General features: G+C 40.5%; 1 long non-coding RNA gene across 2 annotated transcripts; it reads left to right on the plus strand.

Moving 5' to 3' along the window:
* Window positions 1-1,546: 1,546 nt before the first annotated feature.
* On the plus strand, window positions 1,547-25,164 carry LOC138437202 (uncharacterized). Of its 2 annotated transcripts, none has more exons than XR_011255812.1 (3): window positions 1,547-4,098; window positions 4,334-4,476; window positions 25,043-25,164. It is a non-coding gene; the product is annotated as an uncharacterized lncRNA (long non-coding RNA). The 2 variants fall into 2 exon arrangements; XR_011255813.1 differs by lacking the exon at window positions 25,043-25,164 and adding an exon at window positions 11,433-12,635 and having other exon boundaries at window positions 1,965-4,098.
* The last annotated feature ends 722 nt before the right edge of the window (window positions 25,165-25,886 follow it).

The raw sequence follows: 25,886 nt of genomic DNA on the forward strand, positions 1-25,886 counted from the left end.
GATATAAATATATACTCAGATCTGCAGTGTGATTTCCAGAAATCGCACAAATAGCACTAAAAGTGGCAGGGAAAATGCTCTCTGCAGAGTTCCTTGGCACTAGAGAGGGGAAGGTCCTGCAGGCAGAGCTGTTCGGCTGAGATTTCTCCCCTCCTTGGCCTGTTAAGCAACTTAGACCCACATGCAGCCATCTCCCTATAGATGATGAGTTTACCAGCTCTCATCCTGCTCATTTATTTTCCCATGAAAAGCACGTTGGCCTCAACTCTCCTTTGGAATTAAAGGCCTTAATTCCCACAAAATTAACCCAGAGGGTGGTGGGCAGAGAAGTCAGGATGTGACTTAACAATACCACAGCTGTGCTTATTTTAAAAAAGGAAAAAAAAAAAAAAGTGGGCAAATAAGTGTTATTTTCCATTTAACATTCTACACTCATTTATCAGAGATAAAAAACAGTTTTTTTCCACAGTAATCTTCTGTGGCTTTTTTCACTAATTTTTTTAAAAATAAGCAATCGAGGAGGGTTTCCCACATACAAAGGGTTGGCACATTTTTATTTTCTAACACAGATAAACTGCTTTCTATTTCTGTCAACCTCATAGACAGGTTTAAAATCTGAAATCAACATTTATCTATCAACATGAATGACAGTAATAATAACCGTGACTATAAAAATGATTGCATATTAAGAAGGGATCTCATGATAACAATTAAAAAAAAATAAAGAAGCCCATCTGTAAACTAATCATGGTATTACCCTGTCTTTTACAAAGTGACGTCAATAAAAAAATGAGGTATTCTGGATGAAAGCCTAGGAAACCTGGGATCCTCGACTGTGCATGCGTGCTCAGTCCTGTCTGACCCTTTGTGACCCCATGGACTGTAGCCCACTAGGCTTGTCTGTCCATGAAATTTTCCAGGTAAGAATACTGGAGTGTGTGGCCATTTTCCACTCCAGGGGATCTTCCCAGCTCAGGCACTGAACTCCTGTATCTGCAGGCACATTCTTTCCTGTTGCATCACCTGGGAATCCAGAAGAGGGACCAGTTTTGAGAAACATATTCGGCCAGTCCTGGAACGCTTTCTGCAGTGCAGCAGGATGTCTCACATGTCAGGCTGCAGGGAAATAACCTTTGCAGGATTTCCACCTCTTCCTGCAAGGCCATGCTTAGCAAACTCTCTGGGTTAAGGAGTTGTGGTTTACTGCTGGGGCTGCTAAGAAGTTTGGATCCTGAGTAGGCATTTATTCAACCTCTGATTCTTTGATTGTGAAATAAAGGAACTGAGTTAGATTACTGTTTCTTTTTCAGCTGCATCGCACAGCCCCTACAGCCTGCAGGATCTTGGTTCCCTGACCAGAGATTGAACCCCACCCCCTATAGTGGTAGCTCAGAGTCTTAACCACCAAGGAAGCCCAGATTACTGTTTCTTAAACCTTAGCCAATTTCAGAATCACATGGAGGGGTTGTACATGCTCAGTTGCTCATCTGTGTTTTATTCTTTGTGACCCTGTGGAGTGTAGCCCACCAGGCTCCTCTGTCCATGGGATTTTCTAGGCAAGAATAGTGGAGTGGGTTGCCATTTCCTTCTCCAGGAATCTTCCTGACCCAGGGACTGAACCTGTGTCTCCTGCATCGGCAGGAGACACCACTGAGCCACCTGAGAAACCTATATACAGTAGATAATTGGGGTCTAAAGACATTGCTACTAGAATATTAGTCTCTCCAAACCCCAGGCCCACAAGACATCGATATTTCACTGGGAATCTAATCTAGACTTTCCCACTGTTTCCAGGGCAATCTTCCCTCTTGCTCTTCCTGCTTGTTCTTGTTGATAAGCAACAGCTTTTGATTTAATTTTCAATTATAATATTCTTCTCTCTAAAGGATAGCTGGAGCACATTTCACAATATGAGGTTCCACCATAGCAACAGAAGGCTTTTTACTGCATGCATGAATATTCAAGATCTGCTCAGTGGTGTGTGAATGTATTGGTACTACTGAGAATTATTCCTTTATGCAGATAGAACAAGCAAACTGCAGTCTTTTATTTGTTTACATGACACTTGGGGGGATATCTGAACTTTTCCAGGGAGCAATTTCTAGTCATTTTTTAAATCTATAAGCCTCTTCCATCCTTCAGATAGTGATAACTGCAGATGGCCCACAATGAAATGAACTTTCAGAAGAAGTATTTTAAACATCAGATGGGTTTTTATTTAAACAAGTCATTTCATGGTGTTAATAAGATGGTGACATTGCTTCTCCACTGTTCCAGATTCTCCAGTTGAAAAGTCGAGCTACCTGACACACTTCGAGTCATGCACACTCAGACTTTAACACTATACTTTGCCTTTAATGATCAAGCAGAGATCTGCCCTCTTGTTTTACCAGTCCCTGTACTGATGTGATGAAATCTACAGATCTTTTCCCCAGAAAAGCGCATGTATTTTGGTACACATAACTTTTTAGCTACAATTTGATGGGATGTTCACATGCCTGTCACACTCTTCACAGAACCCCAGGAGGATCAGGTTATTAGGTTAAGGACCCTTGCTTTAAAGTAGTATGGGAGGAGTGTCTCAGAAGCCTGGATCTGGGGACTTCCTCGCTGGTCTGGTGGTTAAAAGTCCACCTTTCAACTCAGGGGACACAAGTTTGAGACATGGTCATGGAACTGAGATCCCCCATACCGTGGGGCAGCTAAGCCCACGTGCTGCAACTGCTGAGCCCTTGCACTCGGAAACCCACACAATGCAACTAAAGAGAAGCCTGCACACCACAGCGAAGGTCCTGAGTGCCGCAACTAAGGCCCAGCGCAGCCAAAGAAAGAAGAAGAAGCCGGGATCCGATCTTAAGAACTCTCCAGTTGCCTACTGTTAAAAGCTCCGTAGGAGGGGCATGGGGTTGGAGGGGCCCCTTTACCTTAAATAGGCAATGCCTTCCACAACTACAGTTTTAGGACACTTTAGTACACTTGTATATAGGTATAAAGTATACTTTACAACATTCCTTTGACTGCAGGTCATAGGGACTCAAAGTAACAAATGAATAAAAAAGGATTTATTGCCCTGCCTACCTGGAAACTGGATCTAGGACCTCAACAATGCCATGGAGACATTCATGCTTTTCTCAGTCATGATCTGGAAATGTCTCTCTCGTACTCCTACCCGCCCCCTTCCCCCAAGCCACCTGCCTTGTCTTCAGCACCCCTACAGATACACGTGGGGAGGAACTGAAACCTCCGGCTATCAGCCTCCTAAGAGAGATTGGAAGCACATCTTCTCTGTTCGGTTCAGTTCAGTTGCTCAGTCGTGTGCGACTCTTTGTGACCGCATGGACTGCAGCACACCAGGCTTCCCTGTCCATCACCAAACCCTGGAGCTTACTCAAACTCATGTCCATTGAGTCAATGATGCCATCCAACCATCTCATCCTTTGCCGTGCCCTTCTCTTTCTGCCTTCAATCTTTCCCAGCATCAGGGTCTTTTCCATTGAGTCAGTTCTTCGCATCAGGTGGCCAAAGTATTGGAGTTTCAGCTTCAGCATCAGTCCTTCCAATGAATATTCAGGACTGATTCCCTTTAGGATGGACTGGTTGGATCTCCTTGCAGCCACAGGCCGCTCAGGAGTCTTTTCCAACACCATAGTTCAAAAGCGTCAATTCTTTGGTGCTCAGCTTTCTTTATAGTCCAACTCACATCCATACATGACTACTGGAAAAATCATCTCTTTGACTAGATGGACCTTTGTTGGTAAAGTAATGTCTCTGCTTTTTAATATGCCACCTAGGTTGGTCATAGCTTTTCTTCCAAGGGGCAAGTGTCTTTTCATTTCATGGCTACAGTCACCATCTGCAGTGATTTTGGAGCCAAAAAAATTGTTTCCCCATCTATTTGCCATGAAGTGATGGGACTGGATGTCTTGATCTTAGTTTTCTGAATGTTCAGTTTTAAGCCAAGTTTTTCACTCTCCTAGTGTGGGCCAACTCTCCAGTGAGCACCGCTCTGGTTGACAATGGGATTGCAGCCTCCTAAGAGACCCTGAGCCACAGGCACCCAGCTAAGCTGCTCACAAATTCCTGATCTCCAAAGAAACTGTATGTTTGTTGTTTCCAACGGCTAATTTGGGGGGTGGTAATTTCTTTTGCATTATGCAACTACAACAATATTGCAGCAAGTCTAAGCATTCATCAAAACAGCACGTTTTGATGGACAGTGAGCATGAAACTTTCTCCCAGGAGGAATGGTTTTCTCTGATTCTTGCCACTAGAGGGCAAAATAGTCACAAACGATGGCCTCAGGAAAGAACTGAAAGACTTTTTCTCTTTCCAGGGAGCCACCTAAGCCAGACAAGCAAAAACCTTAGAGATCATCCGGTTCAATTCTGTTGGGTCACAGGGGAGGATTCTCATGGCTAGAGATTAACTGACTGGTCCAAGGCTACACAGACTCAGCTGCATGTAACCTGCAGGCAGGTAACTGTTAATCAATTCTGTTGTTTTTTAAAATCACTACATATAGGATAAAGAAAGGTTTTCTAAAATCTTTTCTATTTAAACTAACCTATTAATCCCCAAAGACCAAAAAAATATGATTCAGTGTCTGTTATGAGCCATCTACCATACATTATGTGCTACATGGATGCTTTTCATTTTATCTCCACAACAAACCTTTAAAACTTACACTTATCAGTACATGAGGGACAGTACTTTTCAAGGACATATAGCTAGAAAGAAGCAAAACTAATCTGAATCGGATACAATTTGAATCTGACAAAATTATTACAGTAATTTTGGCAGGGGGTAAGGGGCAACTCTTTGGTTATATCAGAAGTTTGTTGCTTTGGGAAATGTTTTAGTAGTTAAGATACTTAGTGAAGTGAGTGAAAGTTGCTCAGTCGTGTCCGACTCTTTGCAACCCATGGACTATACAGCGAATGGAATTCTCTAGGCCAGAATACTGGAGTGGGTAGCCTTTCCCTTCTCCTGGGGATCTTCCCAACCCAGGGATCAAAGCCAGGTCTCCCCCATTGCAGGCAGACTCTTTACCAGCTGGGCCACAAGGGAAGCCCTAAGATACTTAAGTGGTTGCCATATAGCATTAAAGAGAAAAGAATAATTTTGATGATGCTCCATTATTTCCCTGAGGACACACACACACTCTTTCTCTCCTCCCTCTCTCCCCCTCCTTGCTTCTTCCCTTCTTTCTATCTGACCAGCTTTGTGAGCTTGGTAACCTCCCAGGGCTTCATTTTGTTGCACCTCTCTCATTTCCAAAATGAGAGTACACCTACCTCCTTCAAACTCTCACCAGGGATGCTGTGATGATTCATGAGGAAGTCTTTACAAATCTCATTTGATTTTGCAGAAGACGGTTGTTTAATAAAGCTGAAGAATCATTATAATGGTAATGAGTCATATTTTAAGGCAGATGGAGAGGTGTCTGGCAGCAGTGACTTGGAGCTGTCGCCACACCAAAGCAATGAAGGGATGTTAATGTGTAGTTGTATCAGGCGAGAAGCAAGGAGAGTGTAACATCTGCCCAAATCACACACCGCCTTGGCCATCATCCCTGCAGGGCACATTCTGGTACACAGTCGTGGCAGTCACACGGCAGCCAGGCCACCCTGGAAGAGCCACCTGAGTGCTCTGATAGAATCTGGTCTCCAAGGCGTGTCCCCATCGAGTGTTTCACGCCTTACAGATGCACGCCATTCCTCACACCAAGAGGCTGAGCCTGTTTCTCCTCCCCTTGAATCTGGACCAGCCCTGTGACTGACTTAGACCAGTCGGTTGCTCTGGCTATGACTCTGCTAATACCAGGTCAAGGCTTCAGCAGGATGGGAGATTCTGCTTCCTCTCTCTTGGAAGAGAGCTACAGTGTGGGGAGTCCAGCTGCCTTGGACCATGTCACTAGGAGGAAGCCTGAGCTGGCCGAGTGGAGAGACAGAGATAGAGGCGCCGGTCAGCTCTCAGATGTTCCAAGCATCACAGCTGATTCTGTAGATGTGAGGAGTAAAGAAGCAACCTTAACATTTCAGCTCTAGTAGACAACGTGAAACGAAAGAACTGTCCACCCCGGAAACAGGAGAATTAATACACATTTGGTATTGAGGAGTCATCATGTTCTCAGGATGTTTGTTATCCAGCAATAGATATTTGAAATACCTTTCACCACATAAAATAGGGTCATATACCTTTTGACCCTCTCTCTTTGCCAAAGGAAATAGAATAGTCCTTCAGAGAAATGAAGGAAAAGTTACAGTTTGATAAAATGGGGTATGCTAATTTCTTTTTAGAGGATACAGTTTTTAGCCTCATAAAAGTTCTGATAAAATAGAGCATTCCTTCCTTCATACTCAGTGAATCCTTGTTGAATAAATTTATTGTCTGTAGTGCATCTGGGTGTGGAGTACTTGGTGCTAAATGAGACGCATACAGTGCTAACCCCCTAACTAGAGAAGAGAGACAACCATTGCAAAAGATTATTGCAGCCAATGATAATGCACTTGAGAAAGGGTAAAGTGATAGCATCATTCTAATCTTTCCAAGGGTCTCTTCCTCATGCATCTGTAATAAATGAAAGAGAGAGAAAGGGAAAGAAAGGAAGCAAGTGTTCCCCCCGAGTTTCTAACACAGTTTAATTGTCTGCACACTAATTGGCAGTTTCTTGGTATACAATTCAGGATCTTCCCATTTTAGATTTCACATCTGTACCTTTGCTAACACAAGCAGATCTGATAAGGATTTTTTTTTTTTTTTTGCTAGCTTATCACTGGGGAAGGTGAAGGTGGGATGTGCCAGCCCTGAAGGAATAGGCCACTGAGAGGGCCGCAGCATGGGGCCCAGGCTGGTCTCTTTACACAGTCTCTGAGTCACCGTCACTTCTGCACTCAAAGAAAATAAGTCGATTAGGAAAGAAACGAGCTAGCTATTTGAGAGTCCTGAATTTCTGGGAGGCTTCACTTACTGATTTTCTTCTGAAGGAAGGGCATTATTCATTAGAGAATTCAAGTGAAGAAATGATTCTTCTTTTACACACGATGTGGCGCCCTGTGCTAGCCTGTGAGTCTCTTGCTAGGCACTTCCTTATTCTTTTAAAGGGCTTCCCAGGAGGCTCTAGTGGTAAAGAACACGCCTGCCAATGTGGAGATGTAAGAGATGCTTGGTTCGATTCCTGGGTTGGGAAGATCCCCTGGAGAAGGAAATGGCAACCCACTCCACTATTCTTGCCTGAAGAAGCCCATGGGCAGAGAAGCCTGTTGGGCTACAGTCCATAGTGTAACAAAGAGTCAGACAGGACTGAAGCAAATTAGCACATAACACATGTTCTTTTAAAAGTAGCAGTGACTTCTCTGAAAACAGTGGCTCTGTCTTACTTTCTTTGCTCCTTCAGTCTTTCACATACTGTTCCTCTCATAGTACAGGCTTAACAGATATTTGTTGAGTGAACAGATATTGGATAGAGACCAAGGTCTGCATCTGAATCCTACCTTCGCATCTTACTAGCAGGGTGACCTTGGACAAGTTATTTAATTTCTCTACATTTCCATTCTCTCAATTGTAAAGTAGGAAAAATAACACTTTACATAATTGGTTGTAACAAAAATTACATACATATGCAATTAACACAGAGGTTACATGTGGTTGAAGTTAATTAAATGTAGTTCCTCCCCAAAGAGGTCATTTGGCTTTAGGTAAAATCTGGGAGAAGGGGAGATCATTGTTATGATCCAAATGCTTCTGTCCCTGCCTCCCTCCCCATTTATATGTTGAATCTTAACCCCCAAGTTAATGGTATTAGAGGTGAGGCCTTTGGGAGGAGATTAGGTGGGTGGGATGGGAGTTAGTGCCCTTCAAAAAGACACCAGAGAAAGCTTCTCTGCCACCTCCTGCCATGCGAAGACAAAGCAAAAAGAGCTGGAGAATTCTATGGACTATACAGTCTGTACAGTGCATGGGGTCGTAGAGTCGGACATGACTGAGCGACTTCCACTTCACTTCACTTCATGAACCAGAAAGCTAGCGCTGACCAGTCACTAAACCTGCAAGTGCCCTGATCTTGGGCTCTCCAGCCTCCACCACTGTTGCCATAAGCCACTCGGTCTGTGGTGTGTTGCTATGGCAGTCTGAATGGGCTAGAAAAACCACTATTGCTAGAATTCAATTTGAGTGTCATTTTTATTTAAATGATGACTTTTCAAATCCTGCTTTCAAATAAGGTAGCTTCATTTGGCCACTATGAACTGGCAACATCTAGCATTATTATACTGTATTGAGTCACTGTTTTGGAAATAATAATACTGTATTTTAAATTGATGATATAGCAATCAAAGTTTGCTAAGACAGGAGTCAGAAAAACGAAAAAAAGCTGCAAACTTGACTCCTTTTATAAGCTATAGTCTAATACCAGATGAGCTCATCCTCAAATGTCTGTTTATGGGAAATTCATTGTAAAGTCCCATGATGTTAATAGGAGAGGTGATATATCTTTGCCAAAAGGAGACCTGGGTACATAGTTTGAAAAAAAAAAAAATGGTCTTCGAAGAAAGCTATTACCTAGAAAGGAAAAAGTAACACGGATAATTTTGGTCATTTTTTGTTGTTTATCACCTATTTGTGGAATAGGTGGATACAAACTATTGATACAAAATTTTAAAAAATTCAAATGAGGCTTTTATTATAATTTTTAGAGAATCAGCTTGATTTGGTAAGATGAAAACAGTTGAGACCCACCAGCATTTTAAAATGAATGATAATGAGAAAAAATTATGAGTAGGATAATCAGTTTAACATTAAAGGCTATTTGGTTTAGACTGTAACTTAGCAGGAAACAAAGCAATGATATTCAATTTACAGCCTTTAAGAGGATTCAAATCTTTTCTCTAACCACTAGGGAGAGACTTATCTCTTCTTAAGAATTAAGAAATAAGCCAAGTCTGACTTTTCAAAATCTGTGTGATTGCTAATTTCATGGTACTTCATCCTACATGAACATAAGTGTTGCTAAATAAATTTAGAGAGAACAAGTGATTTGTCTTCCTAGTAACACATTCTTACCTTGCATAACAAAGAACTGAAAGATTTCCAGCTACTCACGTGCCTTGCTGACTTGGCAATCTGCAATCAGAGCACATACTCTGGCCCTCGGTGTTCTAGTGAAGTGAAAATCGCTCAGTTGTGGCTGACTTTTTTTTGCGACCCAGTGGACTGTAGACCACCAGGCTCCTCCTTCCATGGGATTCTCCAGGCAAGAATACTGGAGTGGGTTGCCATTTCCTTCTCCAGGAGATCTTCCTGACCCAGGGATCGAACTCTGGTCTCCCGCATTGCGGGCAGATGCTTTAACCTCTGAGCCACCAGGGAAGCCCTAGACATCATCTCTGTTTAGGAGGAAGTTAGAACAATTACCTCTGTAACTTTAAAAACACTTTGCCATCTCTCAGAAACAATCAGTTGGGAACATAAACAACAGACCCCAACAATATGGCAAAAATAAAATATGGTGTTTTTATCACTGGGCTCCAGCTGGATACAGCATATAAGCTAGAAGATTCTGTGATCTGGTTATACATTCCATATCACCCCAGCCAGATCAACGAAGGTTCCTTAGGATTTACTGTGACAGACACTGTTATAATCTCTAACTCTGGACTTAAAAGTATATATTTGCTTTAATTTCTACCCAGAATTTCTAGGTCTACACCATTGTCAGGTAAGCCCTATTTTCTCTGTGAAAGGAACATTTTCCTGAAGATCTATTTTCCTTCAAAAACAGGGGAGTTATAAATACCCCTCAGTCCTGGGAAAGTGGATGATGAGGAGGGTCAGGAACGGAATAGGTAGGAGAATCTTCCCTAGTCTAACTTCGTATTGACTCTTTACCCAGTTTCTGCCGATGACCTGAATGATTCCGGCCTTGAAAATACTGGTAGTCGGGGGAAAAAAAGATTACAGCCTCTGTCAGGTGTAGATCATCTAGTCTTCCATTTTCTCATTCCATAAAAAAATTCATGTCCCAAAGTTGTATCGGATCTTAGAAAAATATTGCGTTGAATAAGAAGGACGTAGCCCACGCCTGCATGAGAGTTTACAGTGTAGTGAAAAATGTTAGTCACTTAATCATGTCCAACTCTTTGGGACCCCATGGACTGTAGTCCACCAGGGTCCTCTGTCCATGGAATTCTCCAAGCGAGAGTATTGGAGTGTATTGCCATTCCCTTCTCCAAGGGAATCTTCCTAACCCAGGGATCAAACGTAGGGTCTCCTGCATTGCACGCAGATTCTTTACCACTGAGCCACTAGGGAAGGCCACAGGGTAGAAGTGAAGGAAACTAGACAGATGTTTGCAGTTAAATGTTACCTGTGGGAAGTTTGAGTGCTGTGGTAAGATACTACGGGAGTGCTCCCACTTCTTCCAAGTGGTAGAATAGAAAAGGACACCAGTGACCCTCATCTGGGTATCCCAGTGCAGATAATTTCATGGGATTCTATTTCCGCAGGTGAACATAAGAGGGCATGGCTAAATGAATTCTCAAGGTTGCTTCCAGGGATAAGGTGTGAGAATTCCATTCAGATCTCTTCAGTATCAGTGGTATGTTCACATTCATTTCCCTGGAAGGATAACTTGAGAAATTCTCGGGAACTAAGTGTAAACAACAGTTGGTCACCACTAGGCTGGCAACGATGAAGCTCCACGGGCCCTGTGGCACCCAGTGTGGTCTTACTGTCTGTTCACAGGCCCCCTTTTCTGTGTGTGTACCAAGCCAGCTGGGGATACTATACTCTTCTGGTTCATCGTGAGCTGTTACACGCCCCAAAGGTGCCACCTCAAAAGGTTGTGCCCTGTCATTTTCTCCCTGAAGTAACCAAGTGGAATACCAAGAAGATAATTACCAAATTATCTTCTCAGGCCTTTCATTACCAAAATAAGTGATGAGTCACACAAACAAACAGAGACATAGAAACCACCCCTAGTTTTTCCATAGTTTCCAAGGCAAATATGCAAATGACTTCCATAGTCAATGTCATTGCAAGGCTCTTCCAATACCTTTTCCAACACTTCCCTCTTGTTTTAACTACTACTGAGACTAGGAAATAAATGTGTTCAACTCCCAGCCTTTCTCTCAGCTAAGAGTAGCTATGTAGCTCAGTAATGGCTTATGAAATGTAGATGAAAGCCCCTGCGGTCTAGGAGGGCTTTCTATTGCTCTGTTTTCCCCCCCATTCTTCCTGCTTGAAACAAGCCTGTGATGGCTGGAAGTACAGCAACCATCATGATACCGGGAGAATGGAAGTCATCCCTAAGGTTGATGGAGTAGAAAGAGGAAAATCCAGTTGTTTGAAGACGTTTGAGAGATGCTGCCTCAGCCTTGGACCATCTACAGTAAAATTGATATTTTACCTGTTTATTGGGTTCTTGTTTCTCACAGATGAGTATCATCCCAACTTACAGTGCTTACTAATACTGCTGATTATGTCCAGAAGGGTCACGTATAGAAACATCACAGCCGCCTGGTTAGCAGGAGCCGGAAATTGATCAGAACGTGCCTGCCTGTGTTTGAGTGGCGAAAATCATCTAGGTTCTTTCACAGTGCTTGGTCTTTTAAGTACGAGATTTTAATCAATAAACACTGGAATATCTGAACTGAATGGAAACAAAGCTACTAGCTCCCACCTATCCCAACAAGAAGATGAAATTCCTTTCCATTTTGAGAAGTCCAGAGTGACCACTCTGAATGGTCATGCTGTGCCCCATTTGAAAGAAGAGTCTGAGCCTGAAAACATGTGTTTTTAGAAATGCAAGACTGCCACAAGCCGTATCTTATGGGATATGCTGAACACAAGTTCCCACTCTGGAGAAGACTTTTCACAAGTATTTAAACATCTGAGGAATACGAGCAGTTCCTTGTGTCCTATTAAACAAAAAGGGTTTTGAAAAAGTCTTCACCCTAGGCTCTTGAATCAGACTGCCTGTGTCAAGTCCGTGTTTAAATTCTCATGGATGATGTGATTTTGGATAAGTAGTGGAGCTTTAGTGATGCCCAGTTTCCTTATTTGTATAAAGGAGCAATAACAGCAGTTACCTCCCAAGACTTGTACACGCTGTGCAGTGGAAAAAATGCTTGTGTTCCTCCAAAATTCGTATGTTGGAATTCCATGCCCAAACATGACAGTATTCGCAGATGGGAAGACGTGAAGCCTGTGTGTGTAGGATTGTTATTGTTGCTTAGTTGGTGAGTCATGTACAATTCTTCTGTGACCCCATGAACTGTAGCCCACCACGCTTCCTTGTTCATAGGATTTCCCAGGCAAGAATACTGGAGTGGGTTGCCATTTCCTTTTCCAGGGGACCTTTCTGACCCAGGGATCAAACTCACCAATGTCTCCTGCATTGGCAGGCATATTCTTTACCACTGAGTCACTTGGGAAGCCCATGAGTAGGATTAGCAACCTCATAAAAGGGACCCCAGAGAGGTTTATTAACCTCTTTCCATCATGTGAGGATTCAAGAAGACAGCCATCTGCAGCCTGGAAGAGGATCCTCACCAGAACCCTACCTATGTTGACATTCCTTTCTTGGTCTTCCAAGCTTCCAGAACATCAATAAATAAATTCCTGTTGTTTATAAACCACCCAGTCTACTGCACTTTGTTGTAACAGCACAAACTGGCAAAGAAATATTAGATAGAGGTTAATTTTCAAGTATTATATATTATTATAATTGTCAGGATAGAGGCTAACTTTGCAGGTTTGTCTGTTTCATTTTAGATTGCTATACAATTTCTTTTCATGTGTTTAAGTTATATCAGTCTTTATGGGTATGTGGTCATCAGTAATATTTTTTCATAGATGAAATATAAGCTCTCTACACTTGCTGAAGTTATTGGAACTCTTTGGAGTCAAGAAATATTTTGTCCAGTGTCAAACATGATGTTTGGCACATAATAGGCTTGTAACAAATATTTTTTAAATAATCAACTAGGATTGCTAGGAAAGGAGGTAAGAGGAATAGGCAACTTTTTATCATATTACATTTCTGAAGGGCCAAATACAAGAGCTGTCATTAAAGCATCAAGCCCCCAATGTCTTTGTGGACTAATTTCTGAGTTCCCAGAACTTGTTTTCAGCTATAGTATTGTTAGCATTATGAGAACATCTCAAATTGTCTGGTATCTCTTTGTTATTTATTTATTAGTGTTGTTTGGTTTGTTCAAGAGGGATAGCAGTGATATGGGAATTAACTTTAAGCCACTGAATTATTCATTAAAATCTAATATTCTCAAGTGGGGGAAAGCAGAACACGAAACAAATTTCATCAACTCTTAATAAGCTATTTTTGGGTTTCTACTGACACGGCACATAGAACCTAAGCACCTTGTTAACAACAGATTAATACTTTAGACAGCAATAATATAAACAGGAACTCTTAAAAATAAAAGACCAAAAATCATAAAAACCTTATTTGATGAGCCACAGGCCTTCTATGGAATGTTTAGGTGACAGTTGTCTGGTATTCATTATTCATGAACACAATCTACAGATGAAATATAAACTAATAAGAGAAGTGAGCTCAACCATTGACCCTGATTACCATAGGCATGCTGGGGTCAGCCAGAAATTCTTGCAAAGGGACAATAAGATGATGGTTTCAGACTCTGTTACTATAGAGCTGGAAGACTAAAGAAATGCCTGAAGATGCTGAATTGTAATTTTCTGAGCTTCAGGTTAGATAAAAATCTGATGTCGGGGGCTTCCCTGGTGGCTCAGTGGTAAAGAATCTGCCTGCCAATGCAGGAGACGTGGGTTCCATCTCTGATCCAGGAAGATCCCACATGTGTGGAGCAACTAAACCCCGCGTCACAACTATTGAGCCCGTGCTCTCGAGCCCGGGAGCCACAAATACTGAGCCCACACGCTGCTACTGAAGCCTGTGTGCCCTGGAGCCCACGCCCTGCAAAAAGAGAGGACGCGGCAGTGAGAAGGCCACACACCGCAGCTATAGAGTAGCCCCTGCTCTCCGCAGCTGGAGGACAGTTCACGCAGCAGCAAAGACCCAGCACAGTCACAAATAAATAAACAACTAAAATTGTTTTTTGAAAAGGTTGATGTCTGCCAGTTTGTTGACACAGGACATATCCTTAGGTACTCTATGCATTCTTCAGTTCAGTTCAGTTCAGTTGCTCAGTTGTGTCCAACTCTGCCACCCCATGGATTGTAGCATCACCAACTCCCGGAGTTTATTCAAATTCATGTCCATCGAGTGAGTGATGCCATCCAACCATCTCATCCTTTGTCGTCCCCTTCTTCTCCTGCCTTCAATCTTTCCCAGCATCAGGGTCTTTTCCAATGAGTCAGTTCTTTGAATCAGGTTACCAAAGTATTGGGAGTTTCAGCTTCAACATCAGTCCTTCCAATTCAGAACTGATTTTCTTTAGGATAGACTGGTTGGATCTGCTTGCAGTCCAAGGGACTCTCAGGAGTTTTCTCCAACACCACCGTTCAAAAGCATCAATTCTTTGGTGCTCAGCTTTCTTTATAGTCCAACTCTCATATCCATACATGACTACTGGAAAATCATAGCTTTGACTAGATGGACCTTTGTTGGCAAAGTAATGTCTCTGCTTTTTAATATGCTGTCTAGCTACACAGTCTTAACTACATTAATTTTGTTTGGTTACAAGTTTTAAAATAACCTCAAAGAGTCACAGCCTACACTAGATAGTTAATTTCTCTTTCATATAAAGGAATTCAGAGTGAAACCGTCCTAGATTGGAGTAGACATCCGTGATAAACCTTTTATCTCTAAGGCTAGGAAGAAACTCATGCACTTTACACAGAATTCTGGCAGATTTGAGAGATCCCATGTGATGGCTTTTGTATGTTTTGATTAAAATAAACTATGTGGCTTTTAACTAATTCCAAAATTCACATTCACCGTTAAAATAACAAAATTTTGTCACAATTTAGAATATATTTTAAAAGTAATACAGAAATGTTAAAAAAAAAAAAGTGAAAGTGTTACTCTTTCAGTCATGTCCTGATCTTTTCTGTGCCCATGGACATAGCCCGTCAGCCTCTGTCCATGGAATTCTCTAGGTGAGAATGCTGGAATGGGTAGGTATCCTCTTCTCCAGGGGATCTTCCTGACCCAGGGATTGAACCTGAGTCTCCTACATTGCAGACAGATTCTTCATCATCTGAGCCATTAGAGAAGCCCTTAAATAACAAAACTGTCACAATTTAGAATATTTTTTAAAAGTAATAGAGAATGCTACATCAATTTAAGGAAGGTGTAACAGAGATATTAATATAAAACAAAAACAATTTCAAAAATATTTTCAGTGTGTGTGTGTTCCAGAATCACTAAATTGGAATAGACAAAGGCATTTTATATATGTAATCCTATAATTTCTTTCACTGTAGGCATTCAACAGATATATTTTTTCATAAACATCGTAGGTCCACAGTGAGCAAGTCACCTGCATACTTTAAGATGTAGTTCTGGCCCTAAAGGGGCCACAAATCATAAACACAGAATCTGAAGACATATGCTATGTTCCAAGTGTCAAGGGTTATCCCAGGAGTAAACACAAATCACAGGGGTAGTGGGAGTACCAGGGAATCCAGAGGGGCTTGTGGCTTTCCTTGCCAGGAGCTGGAGAGGGACAAAGGCTGCGGAGGAGGGGAACTGGCAGAGCTTGAGAGTCTTGTGCCAAATGGTGGAGAACCTTGCAGCCATAATTTTTATTCAGGCAGATCAGGTCTTTAATTGGCTTTGCCAGCAGTACCTCAGGCAGCTCAGTCACCTTCATAGAAAGAATTCCTAAATCTGGCTGTGGGAAGTGAATAGGAAAAGCTCATTAGTGTTTAGCAGCCAAACACCTCTTCAGCAAGCATGCAAGGCTAGAACATCACTGCCAAACGAGAGGCAGCAGGGTGTGACCGAGAGAGACAAAAATATTGAAACAGCCCTGCTGTCCATGCCCTCTTCTGCAGCCTCATCTAAAAGAGAAATGTAAACCAAAACCTCTCCAAATGGAAATTAGACTCGGCCATCCACAACTCCTTGCTTTATGCTGGATTTTCTAATGTTATTAAGTTATGCCTATGCCCTTTGACATGTTCAGTAATTCAGTTTATTAGGAGACTAGATTTATCTACCTCCAATTTTCAATTCCATTCTGACCATCTTCCATACACTTATTATCTTCAGAGAGAGCATCACATAGGGACACAGATGTGCCCCCAGACTGAAAACATGGTTTGTTCACTCTTCTACCAATCAAAGCTGGTGACTCAGGGTAGTTGTAACACTTGGGTGATGTAATTGGCTTCCCAAGTGGCGCTAGTGGTAAAGAACCTGCCTGCCAGTGCAGGAGACAGAAGAGTCTCGGGTTTGAGCCCTGGCTGGGAAGATCCCCTGGAGGAGGGTATGACAACCCACTCCACTGTTCATGCCTAGAGAATCCCATGGACAGAGGAGTCCAGAAGATCGCCCAGATTAAGGCATAAGACTCTTATAAGAATAATATTGCCATTGTTTCTTAAAAAATCCAATACAAGGACTTCCCTGGTGGTCCAGTGATTAAGGATCCAGCTGCCAATGCATGGAGCTTGGGTTCAATCCCTGGTCCTGGAAGATCCCACATGCCTCAGGGCAACTAAACCCATGTGCCGCAACTACAGAGCAGCACTCCAAAGCCCATGATCTGCAACAAGAGGAGCGCTGGGAGGAGGAACCCGCACACCACAGCTAGAGAAAGCCCATGCACGGCAACAGAGACCCACTGCAGCCAAATAAATAAATCTTTTCAAAAGGAAAAACAACAAAAAAAAGCCGATACAATGTTAATAGAAGTATCACACACTATTTTTAAATATCCTCTAATTAATCAAATATATGCCCACATGTCCCTACATATTTTTCATTTAGAAGTCAAGGCTTGTTTAGATTTTAATTATGAGATGTTTTAGACACACAGAAAAATTACAGAAAAAATGAAATTGTTACCTAGTACCCACTACCTAGAATAACACTTTGTCATTTTGGTTTTCAGACTGCTTAAACTTTCATGTCCAATGACTATCACTGTGCTAAGGTTGGCAAGTGTCTTTTCCATGCACATCTTTACATTTTTATAATATATAAATGGACTTCCCTGGTAGCTAAGATGGTGGAGTCTGCTTGCTACGCAGGAGACCCAGGTTTGATCCCTGGCTCGGGAAGGGCACCTGGAGAAGGAAATGGCAACTCATTCCAGTAAATATTCTCGTAATACCATACAGTATTGTTTTGTGCAATTTTGATGAATATAAGTATTGTACTGAACATATTTTACAACACGCTTTTTTTTCAATTTACATCCTCATAACATTTTACCTATCAGATAGGTAAATACACCACATAGTATTACATTGTATTGCAAACAATTTCTTCTGATATATAGATTTTCTTTTTATTTTTTGTGGCATCTTTTGATAATAGACATTTAAAATTTTAATACAATCTGATTTATAACTCTCTTCCTTTATGATTTGCAATTTTTGTGTCTTACTTAAAGATTTTCTCTCCATGATTATAAAATATTCTCATTTCTTTTCCTCCTATAGATCCAGGGTTTCAGGGTTTTATTTTTACATTTTTGTCTTAATTCAGCTTGAATTAATTTTTCTGTGTAGTATAAAGTGGGAATCAAATTGTATTATTTCCACATGGAAAACCATTGGTCCCAAGACTATTGATTAAAACTATCCTTTCCTGTGGCTTTGCAATGCTTCCTCTGTCATAGATCAAGTTTCCATATGCGGCCTTTCTAGTCTGTTTCACTGCTTTACTTAGCTATCTCTGTACTAATGCTGTGCTTGTTAAAAAAGTATAAGTAACAATATGTAGTAGTGAGATTCTCTGCAGCGTAATCCTTTAAAAAAATTTGCCTGGGCTAGTCTTGTCTCTTTTTTGGTTAACTGAATGTTTAGAATCAGTTCTCTAGTTACACACACACACTGGGATTTTATTGTGATTAAAGTAAATTTAAAATTAATGGGTAGAACTGACATCTTTATATATTGAATGTTTAATCTATTAGCATTTTATAATCTTCCCATTTACTTAAGTCTCCTTTAACATCTTTCCATAATATCTCATACACCTCTGCGTATTTTAAGAGGTATTCCAAAGTACCAGCAATTGTGTTCTTATTTTAAATGATACCTTTTAAAATCACATTTCCTGTATTGTAGATCATTAAGAATATAATTAACTTTAATATATTACTAATGTATGTAGCAAGCATTCAGGACACTCATATATTCTATTTGTAGATTCTTGTGGGATTTTTACATAATCAATAAGATAATCTCTGTATAGCTGTAGTTTTGTTTCTTTCTTCCCAATTTAACCTTCTATTTCTCACCATGCCTGAGTGGACACTCAATATAATGTTGAATAGAGATATCACACACTGTTTTAAAATATACTCCAATTATCCAAATATAACACACACACATACATACATATTTAAAGTTATGACTTATTTAGATCTAATTATGTGTTTACTATTTCTTTGCTCCCTGCTGCCACAATCTCACACTACAGATTCAGTTCCTTTCTCGCCAAAATGTATCTCTGAGTAATTCAGCAGTAATTTGGTGCACACACAGTACTTGTGTGTGTGAGTGCTAAAAGCTACCTCCTAGCCTTCTTTAGAAATGTCTTTATTCTATTCGCATGCTTGGAGACATTCCCTGGGGTACAGAATGCTAGGTTCACATGTTTTAGCATTGTATGGATATTTTCAGTCTTTCTGCCTTTATTCTTGCTGAGAGCATTACGGCTATCAGTGTAATAATTCTTTCTCTGTGGGCAATCTGTGCTTTTCCTCTGGTGGTTTTTAAAATTTTTCCTTTGTCTTTGGAATTTTGTAGTTTCACTACAATGTATCTATATAGGAATTTTTTTCCTTTATTCTACTTAAGACCTGTGTGTTTTCAGTCTGTAAACTCATATTTTCATTAATATTGACTTCTTCATCTATCTTCTCCTTAAATATAATTTCTTCTTTTCTCTTTCTGGAGTTCCCGTTAGAGTTTTCTGGTTGTCATCCTGTTCTCCATTTCTCTTAACTGCTCTTTGATACTTGGCATCTCTATGTGTCGCCATTCTTCCTTTTAAACCGTTTCCTTAGAAATGTCGTCCAATTCACTATCTCCCTTTTTAGTTGTATTATTTTTAAAAGTTTTATTTAGTTCTTTTTCATATTTGTCTTCTCTCTTTGCTTTTGGTTTCTAGTCTTTCTTTTATCTCTTAAATATCCATACATTAATTTATTCTACAGTCTTTTTAGATTGCTCTAATAGTTCAAATTGTTACAAAGTGTTAATCCTCCTAGTGTTGTATCTACTACCTTTCCCTCATAACAAATGTCAGTCCGGTAGTTAGCAATTTTTTCCTACTGGGATTCATCTTCAGTTGGGAATTTTTGTCCCTGCCGGGAGTCCTAAGTATTCTGTGTTTTGGAACTGCTGCCACAAGCAGTTTTCTATTTGCTTCTACTGGTTACGCTAAAGTATTCTTTGGTCCAGAATCACATCATTGTTATTTTTCAACCTAAAGAATCCCACACAAAGGTAGTAATATATATATTTGGATCCCATGTCCGTGTCTGACACAGGCTTTTCAACTTTCCAATAGAGCTTTTTTTTCCCACTCAGCTTTAGGCCAAAACAAACTTTCCTGTCACCCATTTACCATCCTTTCGGATGTTCCATATACACGTCAAGGCATTTTCCGTTAGAGTATTGCAGTTCACAACAAAGGACTAAGCTTACTATTTGTCTTAATGAAACATCAGTCCTCACTGCCAATCGGGATCCTCTAAGGTATCCGATCACAAGGCTTTCACATTAGCTGAGCGTTTTCTCTCCTGATGACTTAGAATTTCCCTGTGAAGGACCTAAGCTACTCCATTTTGTCCATAGAAAAACTCCATTTTGTAAGGTTCCAGGAAAAGAGCCTTTGAAAATCCAAGAGCCTTTGGAAATCCCCTGACCCCACCCCACCACCCTCGAGCCAATCGGACCCCAGACCAAAATTTCCTGACTTAACGTTCAGGAACTCGTGGTCTACCTAGGTAATGGGAACCAATCAGAACCCGTGGCCAGCCCAGGAAAATAAAAACCAATCAGAAACTAACACCTAACCCTTCCACAGAAGGTAACCAATTAGATGTCTCCCAACCTGGAAACTCCTGTTTTTCAAATTTCTCGGGGGAGAATACCCTATATAAGCATTGTGACCCAGAACTCGGGGCTCCTCCCTATAGCCGCAGCGTCAGTATCGGTGGGAGCCCCAGCTCGAGCTTGGTAATAAAACTCTCTTGCTTTTGCATCAGATATTGGCTCCCTGGTGGTCACTGGGAGATTTCGCGACTTGGGCACACCACCTGTCAATTAAAAAATATCAGCTATTTATTCCTGTGTGTGTGCAGGTGCATCCTTAGGTGGTATTTCATTTTGTTTAGCACCTCCATCTATTTTTAACGAGAGGTTTCCATACTAAGTCAGTCTGCTTTACTGACAGAAATTTTTAAAGATAGATAGAGAAACTCAAGTTACAAAGAAGATTCTGTTTTGTGAAATTTTTTACATTTCTCCCAAGGGGTAGGACGACTTGTATACACGAACAGTCTCAACCATGTACTTCGTGACTGTTGAGACCTATAGATTCACCTCTAAATCCTGGTCCTCAGCTAAAAAAAAAAAAAAAAAAAAAAGCTCAAATAGTCTCTTTGTTATGTGTTAGAAAGATCATTTATATTATAATAATACAAGTATTGTTGTACATTATAATAGCTATTCATCTTTGGAAGATGTTTGAAACAAAAGTCTAAGGTCATTGGAAGTAAAATAAGTAAACCAATAAGGAGTGCTTCCAACATGTCATTATTTTGGGGAGAATAAATAGTTTTGGTTGACTATCATTTATAAATAAGAACCAGACAAGATCTTCTCCTTCTTTCATTAACAAAGTATCTATCTCATTAAAACAAAAGTAATGAATGCTTTTTAAAAAAAATCTGATTTCCACAATGATTTTGTGGAAAACTTCATCAGAATGTCGTGTTTAAGGTATTACACTTTTGAAGGCTGATGAGTGAGGGATTAGAACACTTCAATACCATTTAGCCTAGAGTATGAAGTGAGGGATGGTAGAAAAGAGAGGCTGGGATGTGGAGAATAACCTTGAATTCCATGTGAAAAACTCCACATTTTATCCTAGAGGTGGTGGAAAGCCATTGAAAAATTTCAGTGAGGGTAGCGATGTGGTTGAATTTCATTTTAGGTAGATGATAAATGTGAGAAGTCCGATCTAAGAATAAGGAGTCCAGTTAAGGACTATTGTAACATTTTAGGCAAAAATGTTCCCAGCCCAGATAAAGGGCTGTAGCAGTGAAGATAAAGGTGGAGAGAACAGAACTGATAAATATTTAAGAAGCAGAACTATCAGAACTTGAAGACTGATTAGGTATAATCAAGAATGTGAGGGGGAAAAAGAATTCTCAAGCAATCCACAGACTTTTGGCTACAGTGATGTAATGGGTAGTGGTGTGATTAACCAATATTTGAAAATATAAAAAGAAGCAGATGTGGGGAAACGAATGACCATTAAGTACTTAGTAGACTCACTAGCTTTTCCTTAGTGCATAGGGAGAAGGCAGGGCTAGACAATATGTGTTTTGCATCATTAATACATTAACCATTAATATGTTAAAACAACAAAGAAACTGAGGGTATCTGAAAGGAGCATGCAGAGTAGAAATGACTTGGGAACTAGACCCTGGAAAACATCAGTATTTGAGATCAAATGGATGATGAGGTGAAAGGGAACTGTCAAGGGTATGGAAAGAAGGTCCTAGAGGCCAAAAACACAGAATTTCAGACTGTGTGTGTGTGTGGGGGGGTACCCGTACTTCTAATACAAGTCCCATTTAGGTACTTCTAACATACATCTATTCACTATCCTCACTCTAAGAGCTCCTGATGGACAGCAGCGACTCTTTGTCTGGAAATGCAGATATTAAAAAGTGAACAACTAAAACCGTGAAATTCTTGGAAACTAGAAAAGAATGAGAGTTTCATTGTGCAACTCATTTTCTTATCACCCAGCAGGAAACTACCATTATTATTCATAGTTATTGTTAACAGAATTAAAAAGCTGCGCTTGAAGGGAAAGACATCCCTTTATCGCTACAGTAACTAACTAAACATTCCTGCTATTACACAAATTGAAAACCAGTGAGCAAATTTTTTTTTTTCAAATTTTAATTTAAAATATTTATAGCAAGTAGAAGGGCTTCTCAGACAACTCAGTGGGTAAAGAATCCACCTGCAATGCAGGAGATGTAAGACACGGGGTTCCATCCCCGGGTGGGTTAAATCCTCGGAGAAGGAAATGGCAACTCACTCCAATATTCTTACCTGGAGAATCCCATGGACAGAAGAGCCTGGTGGGATACAGTCCATAGGAGTTGCAAAGGGTTGGACACGATTGCATACCAAGTGGAAAACCAGCTGCTAGTTCCTCTTACCACTCGTGAAGAGTGTTTTACAGCCGGCCATAATTCTCTTACTTCAATCAGCTTAACCAATAATAACTATTAATTAGGCAAAGGACATTTTATTATCATCCATGCAGTGGTAAAGAACCCTTTAACTGAATAGTTTTCAGAAGAATAACACTTTGAGGAATCATTGTCTTAAGGACTTTTGTTTCTCTGAAAGTAAAAGTCTCTCAATGTTGTCTGATTCTTTGTGACCCCATGGAAGTTCCCCTTACAGTCCATGGAATTCTCTAGGCCAGAATAGTGGAGTTGGTAGCCTTTCTCTTCTCCAGGGGATCTTCTCAACCCAGGGATCGAACCCAGGTCTCCCACATTGCAGGCGGATTCTTTACCAGCTGAGCCACCAGGGAAGATTTAAATAGGTAAAAAGTTCCTTTGATCTCAAAAATGTCCCCGGTTGTCCTAAGGCTCAGATATTTCCACAGATTTCCTCATCGATTCATTTAAAACAGTAAGAAATCTTAAACTACATTAAACAAAAGCATAGCAGGAAAGGGGATCGGGAGGAGATGAAGTATGTATGAATTGAACTGTTAGTTGCTGAGTTGTGTCCGACTCTTTGCAATTCCACGGACTGTAGCTCACCAGGCTCCTCTATCCACAGAATTCTCCAGGCAGGAATACTGGAGTGGGATGCCAGTCCCTTCTCCAGGGGATCTTCCCGACTCAGGGATCAAGCCTGGGTCTCCTACATTTCAGGCAGTTTATTTACCATCCGAGTCACCGGGGAAGAATGTATACAAGAATGAATTTGGTGCAATATTTGTGGTGTTTCTTAGGACCACGTTCCTAGAGATATTAGCAATCTTGTTCATGAATGCAAACACCACTGAGTCAGGGCCTAATCACAGCTTCTAGCTTATTCACTCATTTGTTTTGTTTGTGAAGTTGCCAGGGTTTCTCTGCCTTGTAAGACATTCTATTCTAGTTAGTGGGAAACAGAAAAGACAGACAAGAATTCAATGAAATGAACAGAAATTGCTTAACCCAATGACACACATTACGAGAAGGAATTTAGCAGATCTAAGACATCAGTTAAGAGAGGAAACTGATGACTCAGTAGCAGGGACCTATAGTGGGCCTGCTGCTCAGAGCTTGCTGGGTGAGGGCACCACTCCCTGGTATTAGCCCAGATCTGGTTAGTATGACTTAATAATGGGAAGAAAAAAGGTTTGTTTTAAGAAAAATACACATAAAAAGCAGATCCTAACAGAGCTCATGGTCCTGCTGTCAGGGGAGACAAGAAGAAAAAGCTAAATTGAAACTCTGTTCTCATAAATAGATCAAAGGTACCCATAAATGGGACACACAGGTGATTTTCAATGTGTTGAGGATTCTTTTGATATACTAATTCTGAAAATATGCCCAACTTCCACTTATTAGAAACCATTATTCGTGGAATTCAACTAGATACCAGAGGTCAACTTAATCCCTTGTTGTATTTTCCAAATGTCTTACAAATTAAACTTCTTTTCTTCCTTGAAGCACTGAATTCTAAAAAGAACATCACCCAAAATGAATAAGCCATTTTTTTCTGACTTACATGTTCCTTTTAGTTAAAACAGAAAACAATGAAGGATATTTTAAGATAGCTTGCTTTCCCTGCATATTTAAGTATGACGCTTCTTATGTGTGAGCAGCCTCCTTTTGCCCTAAAGGAGGTAGACTCTGAAGATGCGGAGGAGGATGGAAGGGAGCAAGCCAGAAACAGGAGACTGAGAGCTGAGCCACCTGAGCCAGAAGCACAGACTTCTTACAGATGCCTTTTGGCTTTTTCACAAAGACCCTGCTCAAGCTTTGAGGTGGTCAGCTACAAAAAATCTGATTAAATTTGTAGCCAAGAGTCTTTCTTTTTACTAGTTTTTATTTTAAGGGAGGGGAAAGAGACTTGCTTCATCTTTTACTTACCAGGAAAACGAAGGACTCTAGATGACTTTAAACGATTCTTCCTCTTCTCTGATTTTCTTCTAAAATATTGAGCCCTTCCACTTGACTGCCTGTTCTAAATTTACATGGCAGGCACGGAAATAACCAGTCAGTCACTAAGCCAAATTTGTTTCTAAATGGGCCAGAAACTTCATTTTAAAATAGATGAAAATTGGAAGGAAATAGGAGTGAAGTCAATGCAATTTACTAGGAAGGGCTTCTGATTTTTTTTTAATAAGATGAAAGTGGTAAAAAAAAAAATTAAGGGGAGTGAGACAGAGGGAGAACTTGTAACAATGGGACGCAGTGGATGACCATGGGATGTGACGGTGGAATAATGAAAGTTATTTCATTTATATGCTAAGAGTAACTGACTTGTTTGAAGCAATCTGACTATTTTTGGTGTCAAGCCAAAAATACAAATTTGGGAGAGCTTTGAGAGGACAACTTAACAAGCAGATTTCTTGTTAAGAATTCATTTTTTTCTATTACAGTTCGCTGGCCCTCCCCATTGAGACTATCTACCAGCTGCTGTGTAATCCTCATGTTGATAAAAGAAGATGCTCATGATTTGCTGATCCAATCAGGAGAGAACAATAAAAGTCTGTAAGCACAAGTGGTTATCCCTGCTCTAATTCCATAAACCTCTGGGGGATTATCGATTAAAGATGCCCTCTCAATCTGCTATGAAAAAAATGTATGTGCTGGAAGTCAGTTGAATTTTGATTATATTGAATGCCCTGTTTCTTACACTCTCTTTCACAAACTGATTTCCAATCTTGGATAAACTTTTATAAATGTGACACGCATCTCGAGTCGTGAAGCAAGCTGTGTAAGCAAACAGTGGCATATGTAGCAATGAGGGATATGACTGAATCATAACACTGTACGTCTCCTGTTAGCACATTAGGGTTACACGACATGAAAGATCTGGCTTGTTTTTTTCTCCCTGTCTCTTTATATATTTATTTCCCTTTAAACTAACTTGGACCTGTGTGACTTCTGTCTGCTTAGCTGTATCACATTCATTCTTTCACTCCATTGTTTCAGAAAATGTAAGCCATACTTTAAAAAGAGTACCCTAGCACTTCAAGGATTGTTTTAAAGGTTTAGTAGAGAGAAAGAGGAGGGTCAAAGTATTCAGTTAGGAAAAAAATTGTAAATAATTCCTGCTTCCCTTTGTTACTTCTGACTTTTCATTCTGGCTTTCTTCGGATTGTGGGTGAGAAGACTGATGACAAGGGGGAAAAGAACCCCAGTAGTCTAAATTAAACAGTACCTGTGGGGCCTGAAAAGTAAGTCAGCTAGACAGAAAGTCAACTGAATAGCTATAACATT

The sequence above is a fragment of the Ovis canadensis genome, chromosome 3 (genome assembly GCF_042477335.2).
Source record: "Ovis canadensis isolate MfBH-ARS-UI-01 breed Bighorn chromosome 3, ARS-UI_OviCan_v2, whole genome shotgun sequence".
Taxonomy (NCBI): Eukaryota; Metazoa; Chordata; class Mammalia; order Artiodactyla; family Bovidae; genus Ovis; species Ovis canadensis.